This window comes from Ranitomeya imitator, chromosome 5 (genome assembly GCF_032444005.1).
Source record: "Ranitomeya imitator isolate aRanImi1 chromosome 5, aRanImi1.pri, whole genome shotgun sequence".
NCBI lineage: Eukaryota > Metazoa > Chordata > Amphibia > Anura > Dendrobatidae > Ranitomeya > Ranitomeya imitator.
The window spans coordinates 42456956-42476229 of NC_091286.1; the positions used below are offsets into that span (position 1 = coordinate 42456956).

Consider the following 19274-nt stretch of genomic DNA (forward strand, 5'->3'; position numbering starts at 1 on the left):
ACCAGGTTGCCCCTGTCAAGGAAAAACATGGCAGAATCAGAAGAGCAAGAGTTCATCTTGAAAAATATCTTGAAATTGTTTTCCAGTGTGAGATGAAAAGTCTGCAGTCACTATGTGACTGTAGACTGCTGAACATTGGCAGTGTGCAATACGCACACTGTCACGATTTCTTTATATTCTCTGTGCAATTTACAGACTTGCAGTCACGTGCTGACTATTCTCAAGAGGCTTTTCTCAATTTTATTCTATTAAAAACACTTCACCAACTTGCAGGGCGAAATCACGACAGTGTGCATATTCCACAATCTCACAATTCAGCAAATAGACTTAAAACTGGAAAACCCCTTTATCAGAAAACATACAATCGGTTGAGCATTTTGTAACAGAGGAGGATCACCTGAACAAATCAATATATAATGTGGGAAAACATTCAGAATAACTTGTCACTACTAAGCATAACTTATTCTGTGGTTAGGAGTCCAGTGGGTGGTTCTATAACCAATTAAAACCGCCCACCAGACTCCTAAGCCTAGAATAATTTGAAGTTATACTGAATCTTTACTTACAAAACTCTATATCAAACTCCTGCTCTGTACCTACCTTTCTGCTGGTAGACTGGGCAGTACTTTTAATTTTTGTTGTGATTTCTGCAGTTCTCCAGTTAATAAATGAGGGGGTATGGGGGGCAGGTAAATTAGAATTTTCTAACCTGGGCATATGAAATGGCCTTTTCTATACCAGTCATCCCCCGTTAGGACTTTAGCGTTAGAACACTTTTAAGAGTTAATATTACTATATAAAGTTTTCAGACGGTAACACGGCCGCCCCATTCATGCACACAGATTATTCGGCTTAGCTTTAACCACCAGTGTGTGAGTGCGGTGACTGACCAAACAGTGCAGTATATGCAAAAACACTACTTGTCAGCAGCAGCGGTCCAGGTTCATCCTCTTTATATTGGACGCATGTTGGACACTTCTATGCGGAACATTCATCCTCCACATGGGAGCATCCAGTGGAAAACGGTCCCTGCAATCATCCTACATTCCACTCTGTACATGATATTTTAATGATAGTGTGAAAAGGTCGTTTTTCCCCAAGACGATCCCATGCGAGCGGCAAATAATACATGTATTTTATGCAGAAGCAATTTACTATAATTTAGGGACACTTCTGCAGACGCATCATTTCTTTTTTTTTTAAGTTACGGTTTTGAGGATCGACCACTTCCGTACTCGAGACTTTACTTTGAGGAATAAAAGACAAAAAAAAAAAAAGTTGGTGTCAATGGTTACGGGGACAGGTAATAATGCAAAAAAGATCTTTTTAAGACATGGCTTTATGAGTGTTACTCCTGTGGACAGGTGGTTAAAGAAAGAAATAAACCGACTAAAGCCGATCCCAGGTTCTGCATGGAACTAAAGTGTAGTTAGGAAGAGTTCTCAGGGGTGTGAGGCTCAAAACCCAATGTCTGCTAATCCTAAGGCTGTGTTCACATATTGCTTTTTTTTTTGCGTTTTTTTTCGCTATAAAAACGCTATAAAAACACATACATTATGAATCCCATCATTTAGAATGCATTCTGCAATTTCTGCACATGATACGCTTTTTTTCCGCAAAAAAAAGCATCTTTGTAAAAAACGCATCATGTTCATTAATTCTGCGGATTTTTCGCACTTTTTCCCGTTATTTACTGCATTGGGAAGCTCCGGGAAAAAACGTGAAAAAAACACGTCAAAAACGTGCAAAAAAAACGCATGTGGATTTCTTGCAGAAAATGTCCGGTTTTGCTCAGGAAATTTCTGCAAGAAATCCTGAACGTGTGCACATAGCCAGTGCGGCCATCAGTTTAAACTGAAAGTCTAAACTAAGCAGGGTATACAGCTTAGTTTAGACTATACTTTTAGTTTTCTAATCGCTGCTTTCTTTCTGAAAAAGTTATGTTTAATCAAATTTCCTAATTACGATGCTCGGTACCTTGGTGTGGCCAAGAAGCTCAGCGCACCGGTTTTGCACATCCCACCTCCTGGTGATTGACAGCACAGGTTTGCCTGAGATTTCTCTGCAGACAATGCTTGATCTAGGCAAGCCAGCGCTGTCAATTACCATGGCAGACATGCAAATCCATTGGCCATATCGATGCATTGATCCCCTTGGTCACACCATGGGTACACCCAGAATCCTAATTAGCAAATTGGATTAAACTTCACTTTCTGGAGACAATGATTATAATCCTAAAGGTGTGAGTTTTATTTATTATTTTTGTTTAGGAGGACATTATCCCATACAGGACAATGTGGTTCGATTATGCAGTCAGTCCACAGACTTTTATTGAATGGGACCGTTCCCCGAACAAAAGGTCATTTTTCACAATAGACCTTGGAATAATAATAATATCCACAATTGGATGTGTTTAAATAATAAAATGTTCCTGTGCCGAGATAATCTTATAAATGTGCCCCTGCTGTGTACTGTGTAACGTCTGTGTCTTCGGTTCTTGGGAAAAACCCCTTTGAAGAGGATTTGTCATGTGTCAACAAAATCCATTTGCTCCCCTGAATCTGTGTTCTGAAGATATGTCCCTTTTTCCTTTGGGTTCCCAGTAGGATAATTCCTGGCTTGTGGTCTAATAGGGCATGTAAGCATTATCATAGGGTCACACCAAAGGAAAACTCCTGACAAACTCTCTTGGACCACAAGGTACGAATTCATATACTGGGCATCAAAAGGAAAAAGAGGCATATCTTCAACTTCAACCGTTCTCATCAGAAGACGCTCCTACTTAACCTCTATGGTGAGCCTGGACGTTCTTGTGAGATGCTTGCAGTTCCATATTTGTTAAATTTTTGCATCACTTGTGCTCAAATATTCTGACTGATGAGTAAAGTTTTGCTGATCTTCTTGTAGCCTTCACCTTTCTTAAGTAAAATTATTTTGTTTCTCTGGTCTTGTGACATTTCTCTTCCATGTGGTGCCATTGCTGACAGCACGAAAAAGGAAGTGGCTTTCTTTTGTTAACTAACGCCCTTTTATATAGTCAAATGTCTTCTGGACACCTGTTCAATGAATAAGTAGACTCACATGTGGTTGAATTCTTGTTGAATAGATAACGTAGTCTAAACTTTAGCTTTGCTCCTAAGACTTTCATTTGGGTGTACTCATATTTGCAACATAGTCTTCAATTAATTGTTTTAGGAAAATTACTTTTTTTGGGTGTGCAAAATAACAAATCTTGCTTGCAATCAATGGCCCACATTTGTGGGAGTATTTTGAAGTGTAAGGGTTGATTCTGAAAAGAAATTAAGGTTTTCTGACAAATCTGTTGGAGTGTACTCTATTATATTGAGCACTGTACATACTGGAGAGACGGTAAACGGCAGCTGCTCCACTATTCTCTCCCGCTAGTTTAGACAAAAAAGAGTGGTCATAAATACCTTCATTGCATTTCTGCTCTCATTTTAAGAGTCCCCATACATACTAGATAGATGTCGGAGGGCGGCTCTCTCGCCTAGATCCTCACTGCACATTGGGAAAATGACAGTGGATGGTTATTTCTCCTGACTCCCTCCATGAGCAAATGCTTCTCTCCCTGAAGAATAAAAGGATCTGCCCTTGAAGATAACGGTCTGACGCCTCTCACACAGCCAAACCAGATCTCCATTTCACACTGACGAGGGGCAGTACCCCGAAACACAGTGACTGCACATTGAGATTCTGGTTTGGCTATTATCCTAAGTCGTGTGACAAGGCTCGTTAAAGGGTCAACATTGACTTGTAGGATTGCTACCTTCCAATAGGTATCACTAGAGTTCTTCCTCTCTGAAGAGACAATTTGCATAATTAGCAAGTTTAACAGGAAGAATCCTTTTTCCTGACATCATCTGTCAGGGAGGAGTCCGAGGGCCACCATGCACATTAGACCACCGTGAAACGTCGCTGTTATAAGTCAGTATGGCTGATTTCTGCCTAATGTGAATGGGGCCATAGGGGCTCATGCATATGGCAGAGACACTATATGGATACCATATAAAAGAGCTGTATTTATTGATTTTACTCCCATATAGCGCCATCAATTCCACAGCGCTTTACAGACATCATAATCAACTGTATATATATAAAAACACAAACATTATATAAATATCACATATTCGCACAGTTTTTATGTGGACTTCGGACCTTCAAGCCCTGATTGATTATGCTTTCTATTGATTCCAAAGGGGAAAACATGCCTAAAGTTCAAATGCTGATTTTTAGGTCAATTATTGAGGCGTTTATGCCTGAAAAAAAACATGAAAATACACATCAAGAATCGCACAAAAAACTCAATGACTAAAAACTTTGAACATAAACATAAAAAGGGTGAGATTCCGCACAGGTCCCATTCCATCACAGTGCCCGTCCCTCATGGACTGTGATTTCATTGACTCGGTCAAAAAAAAAAAAAAACATCAAGAAGTGAGCCACTTCACTCCCTGATTGGCGGCAACAGCATTTTCGACCAACGAGAAACACAGAACAGTGGGAACCAAGCAAGGACAGGAGCGAGACTATTATTTTTAACCGAGCAAAAAAAGGGGAGAAGCCAGTGCAGCCTAAGGTTAAGACGCAATACATAAAGTGCAAATGCACATATTAATTTCTAACTGTATTTTCAAAATGAGACATTTAGCAAACAATTGATCAATTCTTTGAGCCACCCCGCCTCTTCACGGCAATCTCATATTGGGGCAGTCCTACACTACGTTTTTTATATTCCCTGTGCCATAAAGGCCTCCTAAATGAACTAAATGCAAGACCACATTAAAAACATGCTGTACCTGGAGCATATACTGAGTCACCCCCATGGCGCCAGAGTAGGCAAGCGAGGATAAAGGTTGACCAGGTCCAGACAGACATTTCGGATCCAACCTCCACACTGCCCATCCAGAGCCACAGATGAAGAGTGAAACAGGCTGAGGCACAGGTGTATTTTTAACCATCCATTTTCATTAGTAGGAAAACCCCTTTATACCCACTAAATATCTCAGATAATTGTCCACTGACAACCTAAGGTGTATGGAGACAGACCGAAAGTATCCCAACATCTGTCAACAAGGAAAACAAAGCAATGATAATCAGGATGTGCGGGCTGCACTCTCAGAAAAGAGGAGATCCGAAGAGTATAAGTCAGGTTTTCATTCACACCAACGTGTTTTGGCGCCATTGTCAAAGTAAAAAAAAAAGTGCCGGGCGTGTGTGAGGCCTCTTTCACACTTCCGTCTTTTGTCTCACGTCGAAATCCATTGATTTTTGAAAATGCATTTTCCCATAGACTTGTATGAGCAACGGATTGTGACGGATGGCCATCCATTTCATACGTCGTGCACTGGATCCGTCGGAAAATAGCGGTCCGTCGTTGAGAAAACGTTCAGAGGAACGTTTTTCCTGCATGTCGGGTAAACGGTCAGCGACGGGTCTATGGACGCAGGATCCGTCACTGACAATCACACACAGGAATATTCTCTCTCTCCCCGGAATACCAAGGCCCATATCTACAGCGGAAAAGCACAGCCGACACATCCGTCATAACACTGGATGCGTTCCCTCTGTTGTATCACTATTTTATCAACATCCGTCGGCACGTCTTCCCGACGCATTAGGACGGCACACTGTCGACGGAAGTGTGAAAGAAGCCTAAATAAGAAACTCTACTTATACTATCCGGATCTCATCCTTTTGGTGAGCACAGCCCGCACATCATGATTATCTCTGCTTTGTTAAAACTGCCGGCTGGACAATACTCTCCTCCAGCCATGGTGCATCAGGCTTCTACAGGTGTTGTGTTCTTAGACAACCTCTACAAGTGAGAGACCCCTTCACCTTCTTCTTTGTTCCTTAAGGTTATGCCCTATCCGTGTGCTATCGTCCTATTCAGATCTCCCCAACAGAGAAAACAAGGATCTTAGATCTCAGCTATGTCCATACTGTGCCGAATCGGTCATTCATCATCTTATGGATGCCACCACTGGCTCGTAACAGGCCCTCTATGGGTTTCAACTTCGTGTGACTCAATGACAGAAGAAAATAGTGATGAACTCTCCAATGTAAATGTCTAATAGTTTGCTTCCCTAGTAGATGACTGGCGCCATAGTCTGGAAGATGCATCCCTTATTGAAAACACAGATGAACGGATATGTTGGGAAGAAGTTCTTGTCAATTAGCCAGAAGTCCAATTCACCAAAATATGAGACTAGAACTTAATGAGAAAGGTCTGTTGAAATCACGATTATATGGTCTTTTCTAATTGTAAGTAAACTCCTAGAGGAACATGTAAACTTGACGTGACTCACATATGAACTTAACAACAAAACTAACGTGCACTTGGAGAGTTCTGCATAACATCAGGGTGTGGCACAGTGCCATGTGGTCTGACCCCAGATTACCCCCGCAAAACAGCAAAATTAAGGAAAACACTCCGAGATGTAAAAAGGAATCCTTATCCTCAGTATCAGAAAAGCGTGAATGCAGATCACATGGAATGATTAACTTACAGCAAGGACTACAGAAGAGCTCACCAAAAGATAAAAATCTAAGTGACTCACACAGGAAGAAACAGAAGAAGATAACTCTCAGACGCAAACATTGGCACGTACGCCGCGTTTTTATAAGCCACAGCTCTTTGGTCGGCAGATTATAGGACTGCTCTCCAGAAATCTCGTGCGTAAAGAAGTTTAATAAGAATATAAGAAGATAATGTCGGTTCACTCAAACCCTACATAAATAATTTTATATAGAAAATCTTATCATTTTGATTGAATAGAAGATTATGATGTCACCGGCCGTTCTAGGGGCCACAACGCTGAACATCACTGTCTGCTTGGGCGGGAAACTATAGCACAGTATGGCCGTAAGTTATACAACATATCCTTCTACAAACTACTTATATAAAGGTATTATACATAGTGTAATAGTTGTTGACCTGTAGAAGTTTACAAGGTGTCGTTTTATTAAAATCCTCAGCGATCAATGGATAAAACTGGTAGCAAGTGTTCAATTTCCCTACAGCACTACCAGAGGAGAAATGAAGAATTACACGGCACTCATTCCCTGTCTGTGTAATACAGGACAAGATAGGTGGGTTGACCCCCAATAGGCTATTAAACCATCTTGTCTAATTTTTCTCTGAACGCTGTGCTGCTTTCATTTTTTTTTATTTTTTATAAATAGATATCTGGCAGATATATAACAAATGAATGAATGAAAAAAAATTACAAGGGGTCCCCCAATTTTTTGTATCCAGCAAAGGTAAAGCAGACAGCTGGGAAGATCCCTGAATATTGGCCTAAAAATACCAGTCCATAGCTGCCCCAGAAGTGGCACATAACATTCATTTTATTTTTTTAAATTTCAGCTGGGGGTCAGAATTTACTCCTTAGCTCAGTTTTCCAATAACAAAAATATAAAAATAGGTTTTAAAAAAAGCAGGCAACCCCTTAACCTCTTAATGACCAAAGTTTTGATCCTAAATGGCTAGATACTTAAGAGATGCATGCATGGTTCAACAGCATATTTTTTTCATGGACTACCCAGAATGTTTTTTTTTTTTTCATTTAACTTTTTTTTTTTAATCAGAGACTCAGGTCAGATTAAAGGGTCTCTGCTGCTGTTTATTTCCACATTGGGAAGTAAGGAGCCCCAATGACATCTTTTCCATCACATACAGTACTTGCCAGCATACACGCACCTGTCCTATCCTGAAAAAATAGAACAGGAGCACGATGGGTCCATAATCAGCCGGTACAGGCGAGAACTCATCTTCATAGACATCAACTGGAGTGGCGCTTTAATGTATGTGCGAGATATGCAGGAGAACAAAGACAAGAGGTGCAGAGGTAAAATACAGCTCTATGAAATATCAGCACCACATCCTATCACATCCCATATTCAGGGCATGATGCTATACTGTGAATGCATGTCACAGGTCAATAAAAGTCATCCACCGGACGGCGCACAATTGTGCATGAATCATCCAGCTGCTCCAACATTATGACAGACGTAAACATGTGAATATCCTCATCCACGTCCCCGTATATCCATTTTATGATTTGTCCTAAACTATCTCAATATGGTAAATCTCTTACACGCAAGGTGCAATGGAAGGGCAGCGAAATGTGCAAAGATAAGCCCCTTGATACAAAAGATATTTTTTACCAACTATTGGAAGAAATGCAAAAATAAAATACCAGCAGAAAAGATAAAACATAGGTTTTGTTCAGCTTATCTTCCATAAGTCATCCGCTAAATAAAGACCCCAAAAAAGCAAAGTAGTTATGGTTCAAAATAGAAATTAATTAAAGAGGTCTATGGTTACTCTATGATCAGTGCAGGTCTGACCTCTGAGATCCCATCTATCTGATATACATCCGCTTCACTAAACTTATTCATGAATAATAATAAATAGAACCTTCAAATAACGCTGCATGAGCCAGTCACCAGCCAGTATGTGGGCTATTAAGTGCATGGAGGGTGTACACCGATGCTACGAGGGAACAGATTTAAAGCAAAATGTTGTAAGGGCAAAACTCAAATAGTTATGTAAGTGAGATGAGGCGATAGGCCAGTTTAAAGAAATGTGGTTTTAGGGCACTTAAAATGTGGGTATTCGAAATTTATCGAATTGTCCTGGGTAGTGCATTTCAAAGAATTGTTGCAGCACAAGAGAAGTCTTTGAGATAAAAATAGGAAGTTCAGATTATAGATTAGTCTTATGTAATTAGCAGAACGGAGGGCACAGGAAGGGTGGTAGACACGGATGAGGGAGATGTACAGTGGTCCAGAAACGTGTAGCACTTTATGGGCGACAGTCAAAAAATTATATTGTATTCTATATTGCATGGGCAACCAGTGCAATGACTGGAACAAGGTGGAGGCATAAGTGTAGCGGCTGGACAGGAAAATGATCCTGGCTGCTGCATTCAGAATGGATTGAAGAGGAAATTGAGTATTTGCAGTCAAAGTTAAGAAAACGTTGAATTCTAGAGATGATTTTCAGGTGTAGCTGACAACACAATGCTGTAGGAATGTTCTGCCAATAACTCAATGATGAATGGGGACACAACGATCGTATTAGCAATCCTTCTGTTCCCATAAGTACTCTGTGTAAACTGGGAAGCAAACGAGTGACAATCTAGACGTTTATAATGAATCGTCACTCGTTACTTCTCCAAGACGGGCTTGTCTTAATGCGCCTTATGGGTCGGCAGGATTTTATTTTTGTAGGCCGAATCCGTGGAAACGTTTAAGTCTGCACAGTAGCTGCACAACAAGAAAGCAAGGCTAATTTTAATCAAGACTAGTTGCATAATTAGTTTGATTTTATAAATGTTGTTGAAGCAAAAAAAAAAAAATGGGTGACAATGTGTAAATGAGCAAAAAGCCAATCAATTCCGATTAACTAACTACATCATAACTTCAGGAAAACCTCGGGCCTTGTAAATCCACATGAAAATAACGAGTAAGCGCATGAAAAGCGCTTTAATAAATTAAACTGTTGGAAAGGGCCATATATTTACGCTAGGCCTGACTGACAGTTCACTTATTAAGCTCATAAAAAATGAAGGCAACGTGATCTTCCAAGAATGTTTGTTCTAGGGATACTATTTGAAGAAAGAGAAAAAATAAGAGTAACGGACAATGAACAGGCCTTGACTTCTCCAACCATTTACTTTCCAGCCTTGCGAGCTCCAAGTGTGTTTTTGAAAGTCACTGAACTTGAGAAATATTTTGCTTTACTTGGGCCTGGAATTTAGTAACACCATTTTCAGCGCCTTGAAAAACAAATTATCCTTTTTTTTTTAAGCTAAAAATATAAATTCCGTTTGGGCATCAAGTAGTTCCCCTCCACTAAGTTTTACTCCTCTCGCAACTTGAAGTCCAATTACCAAGGGTGGAAAAATGACTTTAGCTAAAAAATATGTGACCAACGCACACAATGGGGGAGACTATTCATAGGTTATGTTGGTCGATTCTTCTAGGACTTGATAGGCCGTAACACTGCTGTCAGTACATACATATTTCACGTTACAGCACGGCTACTGTTTGTTCTACTGCCAATAAATCTCTCTGATTACTGCCACAGAAGATTATTTATTTCTACCAACACAACACAAAGACTTAAGGTCATAGGTGGACAGAAAACTCAACATTAGTGACCAGTGCCAGGCAGCTGCCGCCAAGGCAAACAAAATTATGGGATGCATAGATGCTCACGAAAAAACATAGTTTTGCTTCTGTACAAACGCGGCCACACTTAGAATGCCGTGCACAATTTTGGGCTCCAGCGTATAAGGACAAAGTTGAACTCTATAGAGGTGGAGCAGGGGAAGACCGACCAAGGTTAAATGAACTGATGTACTGCAATACCAAAACAAATCAAAAACGGTGATTTAGAGGCAATCTTATTACAACATATGAGTGGACAAGATACAGCGTTTTCAAATGATCTTTTTACACCCCAGCCAACAATGATGATAAGGGGCAACTGCTATTTCAATGGGAATGAAGGTTTAATCATCATCATAGATGGTGTAAAGCAGTGTTCCCCAACTCCAGTCCTCAAGAGCCACCAACAGGTCATGTTTTGAGGATTTCCTTAGTATTGCACAGGTCATTGAATGCTTGCTTGTCCAGGTGATGCAATCATCACGTGGGCAATACTAAGGAAATCCTCAAAACATGACCTGTTGGTGGCTCTTGAGGACCGCACTTGGGGAACACTGGTGTAAAGACTCTACGAGCAGTGAGATTATGGATTCTTTACTGGACAAGCAGTAAGATTATGGCTTGTATATTGTATGAGCAGTAAGATTTGAATAGCCGAAGCAGGGAATAACCCTTCAGATGGTCATGGTCAGTTGCCATAAATATTTGTTTTACCTGATGCAAATAAACGTTGCTTATCTACTTACTCAGGCGGTGTTCCCTGTGCCTCTCCATTCCGGAGATATGGCCTCCTCTTTCTGAATATAAATGAAGTTTGTTTAAGCCATGTGGGTGTGGTCCTCACAATGATTTTATATATATATATATATATATATATATATATATATATATATATATATATATATATATATATACATATACATACACACACACACTAGCTGTACTACCCGGCTTCACGCGGGTTAATAACTGCTGTTAGCAAAATAGAATGTGTTAACAAAAATGTATTCTGCACACAAAAACCACAAAACAAATAGATAGAAATGTGATTATTAAAAGGCTTAAAAACTAAGTTTATTGGCTCTTGAGGAAGCAGCTCTTGTTCTCTTGTCTGCAAGGCTCGCTTCCCTCTGCTCAGAAAGTTGATTGGCTCTTGAGGAAGCAGCTGCTGTTCTCATGTGTGTCAGCCTTGTTTCTCGGTCTTCACATTTTTCATTGGCCCGTAATGCAGCTTTTCTTTTCGCATCAGCTGACATTCGTGCCATGGAATTCCTTTTCTTACGAGGCATTATTGTGGTAAAAATAGTCTGTAACTGGCAGTTTCTATATCCTCTCACATAAAGGTAATGTAACTGACATCAGCCTTTCCTCCAACACACCCTAACTGACATGCTATTACCTCACACAAGCTTTGTTATACTGAGAATGTCCTTTGTTGCCGATATTAACCAATCAGAACTCAGATTAATTAACTGTAGCAAAATAAAAGCTGAGCTGTGATTGGTTGCTATTGGCAGCCTGATAAATCCCCAGCCAACAGGAAGCCCTCCCCCTGGCAGTATATATTAGCTCGCACATACACATAATAGACAGGTCATGTGACTGACAGCTGCCGTATTTCCTATATGGTACATTTGTTGCTCTTGTAGTTTGTCTGCTTATTAATCAGATTTTTATTTTTAAAGGATAATACCAGACTTGTGTGTGTTTTAGGGCGAGTTTCATGTGTCAAGTTGTGTGTGTTGATTTGCATGTGGCGACATGCATGTAGCGACTTTTGTGAGATGAGTTTTGTGTGGCGACATGCGTGTAGCAACTTTTTGTGTGTCGAGTTGCATGTGACAGGTTAGTGTAGCAAGTTGTGTGCAGCAAGTTTTGCGAGTGGCGAGTTTTATGTGTGGTGCGTTTTGAGTATGTGCATGTTTTGCGTGTTGCAACTTTTCTGCATGTGACAATTCTTCTGCGTGTGCAAGTTTTGTGTGTGGCGAGTTTTCCATGAGGTGAGATTTGCACGTGTGGCGAGCTTTGCGTGAGCCTAGTTTTGCATGTGGCGAGTTTTGCATGTAGCGAATTTTCTCATGGTGAGTTTTGAGCGGCGACTTTTGTGTTTCGACTTTTATGTGGCAAGGTTGGTGTATGTGTGGTGAAATGTGTGCTGAGGGTGGTATATGTGTTCAAGCACGTGGTAGTGTGTGGCGCATTTTGTGTGTGTGTTCATATCTCCGTGTGTGGTGAGTATCCCATGTCAGGGCCCCACATTAGCAACTGTACGGTATATACTCTTTGGCGCCATCGCTCTCACTCTTTAAGTCCCCCTTGTTCACATCTGGCAGCTGTTAATTTGCCTCCAACACTTTTGCTTTCACTTTTTCCCTATTATGTAGATAGGGGCTAAATTGTTTGGTGAATTGGAACGCGCAGGGTTAAAATTTCGCCTCACAACATAGCCTATGACGCTCTCGGGGTCCAGACGTGTGACTGTGCAAAATTTTGTGGCTGTAGCTGTGACGGTGCAGATGCCAATCCCGGACATACACACACACATTCAGCTTTATGTATTAGATACATACACACACACACACACACACACACACACACACACACACACACACACACACACACACACACACACACACACACACACAGCAGCTCACTAATCAGGACACAGAGGTACTGCACACTCTCTTTAAGAATGTGCTTGGTTTATTAAAGACAGCATAAACCAAGTTGGGGAAAAAAACACGGCCCTCTGTGCAAAACAGCAAAACAAAACAGTCCTTCTCCTAGCGGGGATCAACCCGCACAAACATTATCCTGGAGTGCTTCCTCTCCAGACACTGAGACACCTACTGCCATTGGAGCCCAGCTACTTAAGCCGCAAACCATGCGACTCCTTCCCCGATGTGACTAATCAGGACTGTAACACCACAGGTCCTGTCAACAAACGGTGCCAGCAAACGGTGCTGACTCTGCAGGTGGAGATAAGGTGGGCATCCTCCCACCTACTTTAGGGATGTCCACATAAAAGCCAGCGCATTATGCATGCAAATTGGCTTAACTCTCCCAACACTTGGGGAGCGGAATGAAAAACTATGGGATTTATATCACTGACACCATTAGGCGTAGTGAAACACATCTCCCCCAAAACTTTACCCGCAAGCAGTAACAAAAAAAACAACTCTGCCAAATTCAGAATAGAGGCATTTACACCAGATAATATAGTTTCATATTACTGGCAAGTCATAGGTCCTCTTTATGTAGGCTATACATTACATTTCTACACAAAATCTAAATATTTAGGACCAATTTGCTAATCTACAGGGAACTAGGGGTCCATCAAGGTTGATATTAACCCCAGAAGGGAATGGATTTTGAAAAACATTCATGCACATACCCCAATATCAAAGGCACCTGTATGAAAACTTTTTAGATTAAATTCCCAAAATGAAAACACGTGAGGTCCATTGTGGGAGTTAACAAGGGCAACTTATGTCATCAGAGTGATTACGTTATATACTGTACATGTAAATTATTGGAAATAAAAAGCTGCCTCACACCCCCACACGGGGTCCCAAATATGAATGTTAAGTGACGAGTCAGTTGAACAGTGTCTATTTCTGGTCACAAGCCAAAATAGATAGGACAATTGCTTTGTGAGGCCGTCTGATAAAGAAACTGCAGCTCAAAGTTCCTATGATAACAGTTCATTCATAGCTGCAAAAATAGCCTGACACACAGCACGGTCCCCGGAGACAGTCCCAAGCACAAGAATTTATCGTCTTCTCTTTCACCCATGTTGTTAATTCAGGAGCTGAGCAACTGAGTAGACGAGTGACAGCAATGCCGTGCATCCGAAAAGTTTCTGGGGTTACGCTAAACTATGTCACTTTGGGGTTTGCATTGCACATTAATGCCGTGTATTCAATGGGAGAGACGGTATCTGCAGCGGTAGATGTCCATTTGCTATAAAGTGATTAAATGGGCACCATATTCTCAGGATTGGTGGGGGTCCTGGAGGTCGAAGCCCTAGCAATAAATCATGACAAAAATGTTTATAAAAGGCACACAGAGGGCAATAGTGATAAGTGTGGTCCTCCAAAAGTCATGGAAATACATCAAGAGGGTTTTTTTTTCAATTTTTGCCAGTGGATAGCCATTTCCTACATATAGCCGAAATCAGGTACTAAATTATATAGAATTGGTTAGAGTTTGGTGAAAAAACAATTTATTATTTATCGATGTGCACGATCTGATTCACGGACCATGTCAACAATCTCTGGCAGCTGGCCAGGAGCTGACGGCATCCATGGCTCTTCTTTTGATTAGCCGTCCTGGCACAACGTCATCGTTGGGCAGTGATACACATCTGATGTGGCGTCAGGCAGGCTAATTGAAATAAGAGCCAGGGATGCCTGGGGGTTAAAGTTGGCTCTCTCGGCTCCGGTCCACCTGCCAGAGACTACCGTTGTGGTCAATAGACATGCGAATCAAATACTGGTGGACACAGACAGATGTGGGTCGACGTGCAAGAGGAAAATATGAGCCCTTTGCAGTGAAATAGCTCATTATAATGCAAAATTCCACTTTCTTTGGAGGTGAAAATGGGCCCCCTTACCTCTTTGACCCCTCTACAGCTGCATTAATGAATGTCCACCCCAGGAAGCAACGTTGTGATGACGACCGATCATGTAATTAAAAAGTGGAATTCTCAACGAAGATGGACATTCGCATTAAATACAGTGGAACTGAAAATCTGGTATAGGGGTGGTCATTTCAAAAGAGTGGTCTTTTGGACAGGCATCTCATATCTCTCCAGAACTGTTCATATGTCAATATTGTATCTATATGCTGAAATATTATTATTATGGCGCCACTTATTCCATGGCGCTTTACATGTGAAAAGGGGCTTACACAATAAAAAAAACAAGTACAATAATCATGAACAATACAAGTCACCAACTGGTACAAGAAGAAAGATGACCCTGTCAGATGGCTCACAGTCTACAAGGAATGGGTGAGGATACAGTAGGTTAGGGTAGAGCTGGTCGTGCAGCGGTTTGGTGGTACAAGGATTACTGCAGGTTGTAGGCTTGTCGGAAGAGGTAGGTCTTCAGATTCCTTTTGAAGATTTCCACGGTAGGCGAGAGTCTGATATGTTGGGTTACACAGTTTCAGAGTAGGGGGATGCAAGTGAAAATCTTGTATGCGAATGAGGGATGAGGAGATAAGAGTGGACTAGAGAAGGCACTTTTGTGAGGATTAGAGGCTACGTGCAGGTAAGTACCGGGAAACTACATCACAAATGTATAAAGGAGACAGGTTGTGGATGGCTTTGTATGACATGGTTAGGGTTTTTAACTGGAGTCTCTGGGCAATGGGGAGCCCGTGAAGAAATTGACAGAGTGGAGAAGCCAGAGAATAGCAGGGGGACAGGTGGATTAGTTAGGCAACAGAGTTTAGGAAAGATTGGAGGAGTGCAAGAGCATTAGGAAGGAGGCCACAGAGCAGGAGATTGCAGTAGTCAAGGCGGGAGATGATGAGGGCATGCACTAGTGTTTTTGCATATTGTTGACTAAGGAGAATCCGGGAAATATTTTTGAGTTGTAGTCGGCAGGAAGTGGAAAGGGCTTGGATGTGTGGTTTGGAGGAAAGATCAGATTCAAGGATTACTCGAGGCAGTGAACTTGTGGGACTGGGCGGAGTGAGCCACCATTGACTTTGATGGATAGGTCTTTTGGGGGTTGAGTGACATGGGGAAAGATGACCAGTTCTGTTTTGTCCATGTTCTTCTAGAGAAGGATGAGATAACGGACAGCATTGTAGGATTCTGGTTAGTAAGGAGGTGATATCAGATCCAGAGAGGTAGATCTACAGCATGTGTCATGATATTGCAAGCTGAGGGACTCTATGAGCTGTCCCAGGCCGAAGGTGTAGATGGAGAGGAGCAGGGGTCCGAGAACTGAACCTTGGGGGACAACAACAGCTAGGAGATTAGTATGTGGTGTTTGAGTGAGAGAAGCTGAATGTCTGGTCTGTTAAGTATGAAGAGATCCAGGAGAGAGCCAAGCCTGTCACTTGGATTTGGCGGGTAGTAGGTCATTGGTGACTTTAGTCAGGGCAGTTTCAGTGGAATGATGCAGTTGGAAGCCAGATTGTAAGCAAAGAGGGAGCATAAGGAGAGGTGGTAGGATAGTTCAAGATGTACATATTATTCCAGTAGTTTTTAGGCCTAGGGTAGAAGTAATATGTGGCAATAGCTAGAGACAAAGGATGGGTCCGTTCGAGGCATGTACGAAGCAAGAGGGGAAGACACCAGTTGCTAGTGATAGGGTGAAAAAATGGATTATGATAGGAATATAGACTGTGGTGAGGTTTGGGATGAGGTGGGACAGGATCGGGTCAAGTACACAGGTGGTGAAATGTAATCTGGAGAGTTGAGAGGAAAGTTGATCTTTCATAATGGCGAGAAAAGCAGGTTTTGGAGGAGAGCTGAGTTGTTATGAAGAGGCGCTGTGGGGATGGTAGGTCAGTTTTCTCGGATATCAATATTCTGCTTGAAGAAAGAAGCAAAGTATTCAACTAGGATGAGAGGAGAGGCGGGAGGAGCTGGGGAACGGAGGAGAGAATTTAAAGTATTAAATAGCTGTTTACTGTTGTGAGACAGGGAGGATATCAGAGATGAGAAGTAGGTTTGTTTAGCTGCAGTACGTGTGGACTTGAAAGTAATGAGGGACTGTTTAAATGTGATGCGGTGCTTGTTGGAGTGGGATCTTTTCCATCTCCATTCAGCAACTCTGGAAGCATGCCTCATTCCTTTAGTCAGGCTGGTGTGCCAGGGTTGCCTGTTGATTGTGCGAGCTTTGTTGTCTGGGGGGTGACCGATTCGAGAGCTGAAGCGGATGAGGTGTTATATAAAGTGGAAGCAGCATCGGCATTGTATAAGAAACTTATGTCTGTAAGAGGGAGAAGGGATTCAGAAAGTGAGTGTAAATAAGGGTGATTTCTGTGAGGGTGTGCAAGTTTGTGGAGTGGGGAATGTGCACCTGGAGAGGAGAAGGAAGAGAATGTGAGTAGGTTGTGGTCACATATAGGGAGAGGCGAGTTGGAGAGGTTAGATAAAAAGTGTGTGAGTATGAGGTCCAGTGTGGCCATATTTGTGAGTGGCTGCAAAATACCATTGAGCAATGAGGAAGTGAGAGATATAAACTTATCGAGACAGGTGACTGGGTAGTGTCAGTGGGGATATTGAAGTCACCCATGATAGTGGTGAACTGGTCAAAAAAGGTTGTGGCAGGCCGCGGAGGGCTGTAAATGACAGGCGGTTGGAGGGGGAGTAGATGTGCACAGAGTGCACTTCTAAAGAAGGGAGAGTACCGGAGGGTGGCAGTCAAATTGGGGTGAAGGAGCATTTATCTGAAAGAAGAGAACCAACTCCTACAACATGCTTGTTGCTGCGGCGTGGGGTGCGAGAAAGGTGGAATTCATCAAAAGAAAGAGCAGATGGAGAGGCTGTGTTGGAAGGAGTCAGCCAGGTTTCAGTGATGCCGAGGAGATATACACACAATATTGCACAAAATAAGGGGTTGGTTCCTAAAAAGACTTTGACCAGTCTTTGTTTTTCTGAAGGAGAGTAGGAAAAGGAAAAAAAGATGCCACCATGTTTATGTTTTTCAGTAGTTTCTTGTTTTGGTGCCTCAGGCCTGGAAAGATAAGTGACAGTCACTCAAGGTCAGAAGAAGTAAGCAGGAAGTGACCCTGTCTCCCCTGTTTGACTCATGGTTTCAAGAGTCTCTGTGTTTACTTTTCAGGAAGAAAACCTCAGGGAGCAGAGACCGAAAGCATGACTAAAAGAAACACCATTGCAAAACAGGTCCTACCCATGTGTGCAGCAAAAATGGGTTACACGTCCAGCTCAGCGAGAATCCACCCTGGAGAATCTTTAAGAGGGTATTCGTAGCTACAAGATCCTATCCCAATATGCAGTGGGTGTAATAACAGTAATATTAAAAATACCTCCAATTAGAAATGTATTGTTGTTCTTATTCACTATGTCGCCTACCCCGAGTGCAGGGCATTGTAGTAGCCTTATATGAGTGGTCGTAACCATGGATACCTAAGCTACTGCAATGCCCTGCACACGGGGTAAGTGACACAGAGAACAAGAAGAATTGTGCTACATTTCTAATTAGAGATATTTGCTAATATTATTATTATTACACCTACTACATATTGGGATAGGATCTTGGAGATGGGAATACCCCTTTAACACAATACATCTTTTAATCTATAATAGCCAACAATATAAAAAAAAAAAAAAAAAAAAAAAAAAAGGTACCACCAAAGGATTCTCCGGTTCTCTGGTGGTCCAGTCCAACCCTGCGCCTATTCATATAACAGGAGCGTCAGACAAGAGGCGTACAACTCTGTGTCTGCCTAGCCACAAATCCTACTCCTGTCGCTGCTGGAGTAAGATGGCGCTGATCATGAATTTGACAAGCGTCCGTCACCACGCCCCAGTCCCTACCTGTGGAGTGAAGACAACAGAAGTGACAAAATTTACATGCAGCTCAGAGTTGCACCTAAATTTTGCAACTTTGCAAAGTTTTTACACCAGAATTCCGGCATGGAAGCTTTGATACATGCGCACAAATCATGTGACATATTCCAATTACCGTAAATTATTTTTTCTTAATGGATGCAATTTTATTATTTTTGGATGTACACAGAAACACAGTGTGATTTAAGTCTACAATGCTATTGCACAGCAAAAGATATTCTGTTGGCCACCAACTGGCAACAAAGCCCTATAAATATGCTTAGCCATGTTGGATGCCTTCCCGGGGCCCACACAAAACATAGGGCAAAAAAAAGTGATTATACCAAGTCTTACAGGTGTAGTCTGGTCCAAATCAGTAAGTCCACAGTCACTCTGTACAGACTTATGAATTCCCTCCAGCGTACCCACTGTGCGCTGCGGGGATTGGCCGGTTTCTGAGCTGGAACCGGAGGGTACCTATGAGTTATACATACTCCCAGCCAGGACCTGTCTAGTGGGAGTGGCCTCGCTCCATATA

The 19274-nt window shown here is 41.9% G+C and overlaps 1 protein-coding gene across 1 annotated transcript in view; it reads right to left on the reverse strand.

The window, feature by feature from the left end:
* THADA (THADA armadillo repeat containing) overlaps nt 1-19274 on the reverse strand; it is a 626363-nt gene that overhangs the window by 299353 nt on the left and 307736 nt on the right. The window lies entirely within an intron of this gene.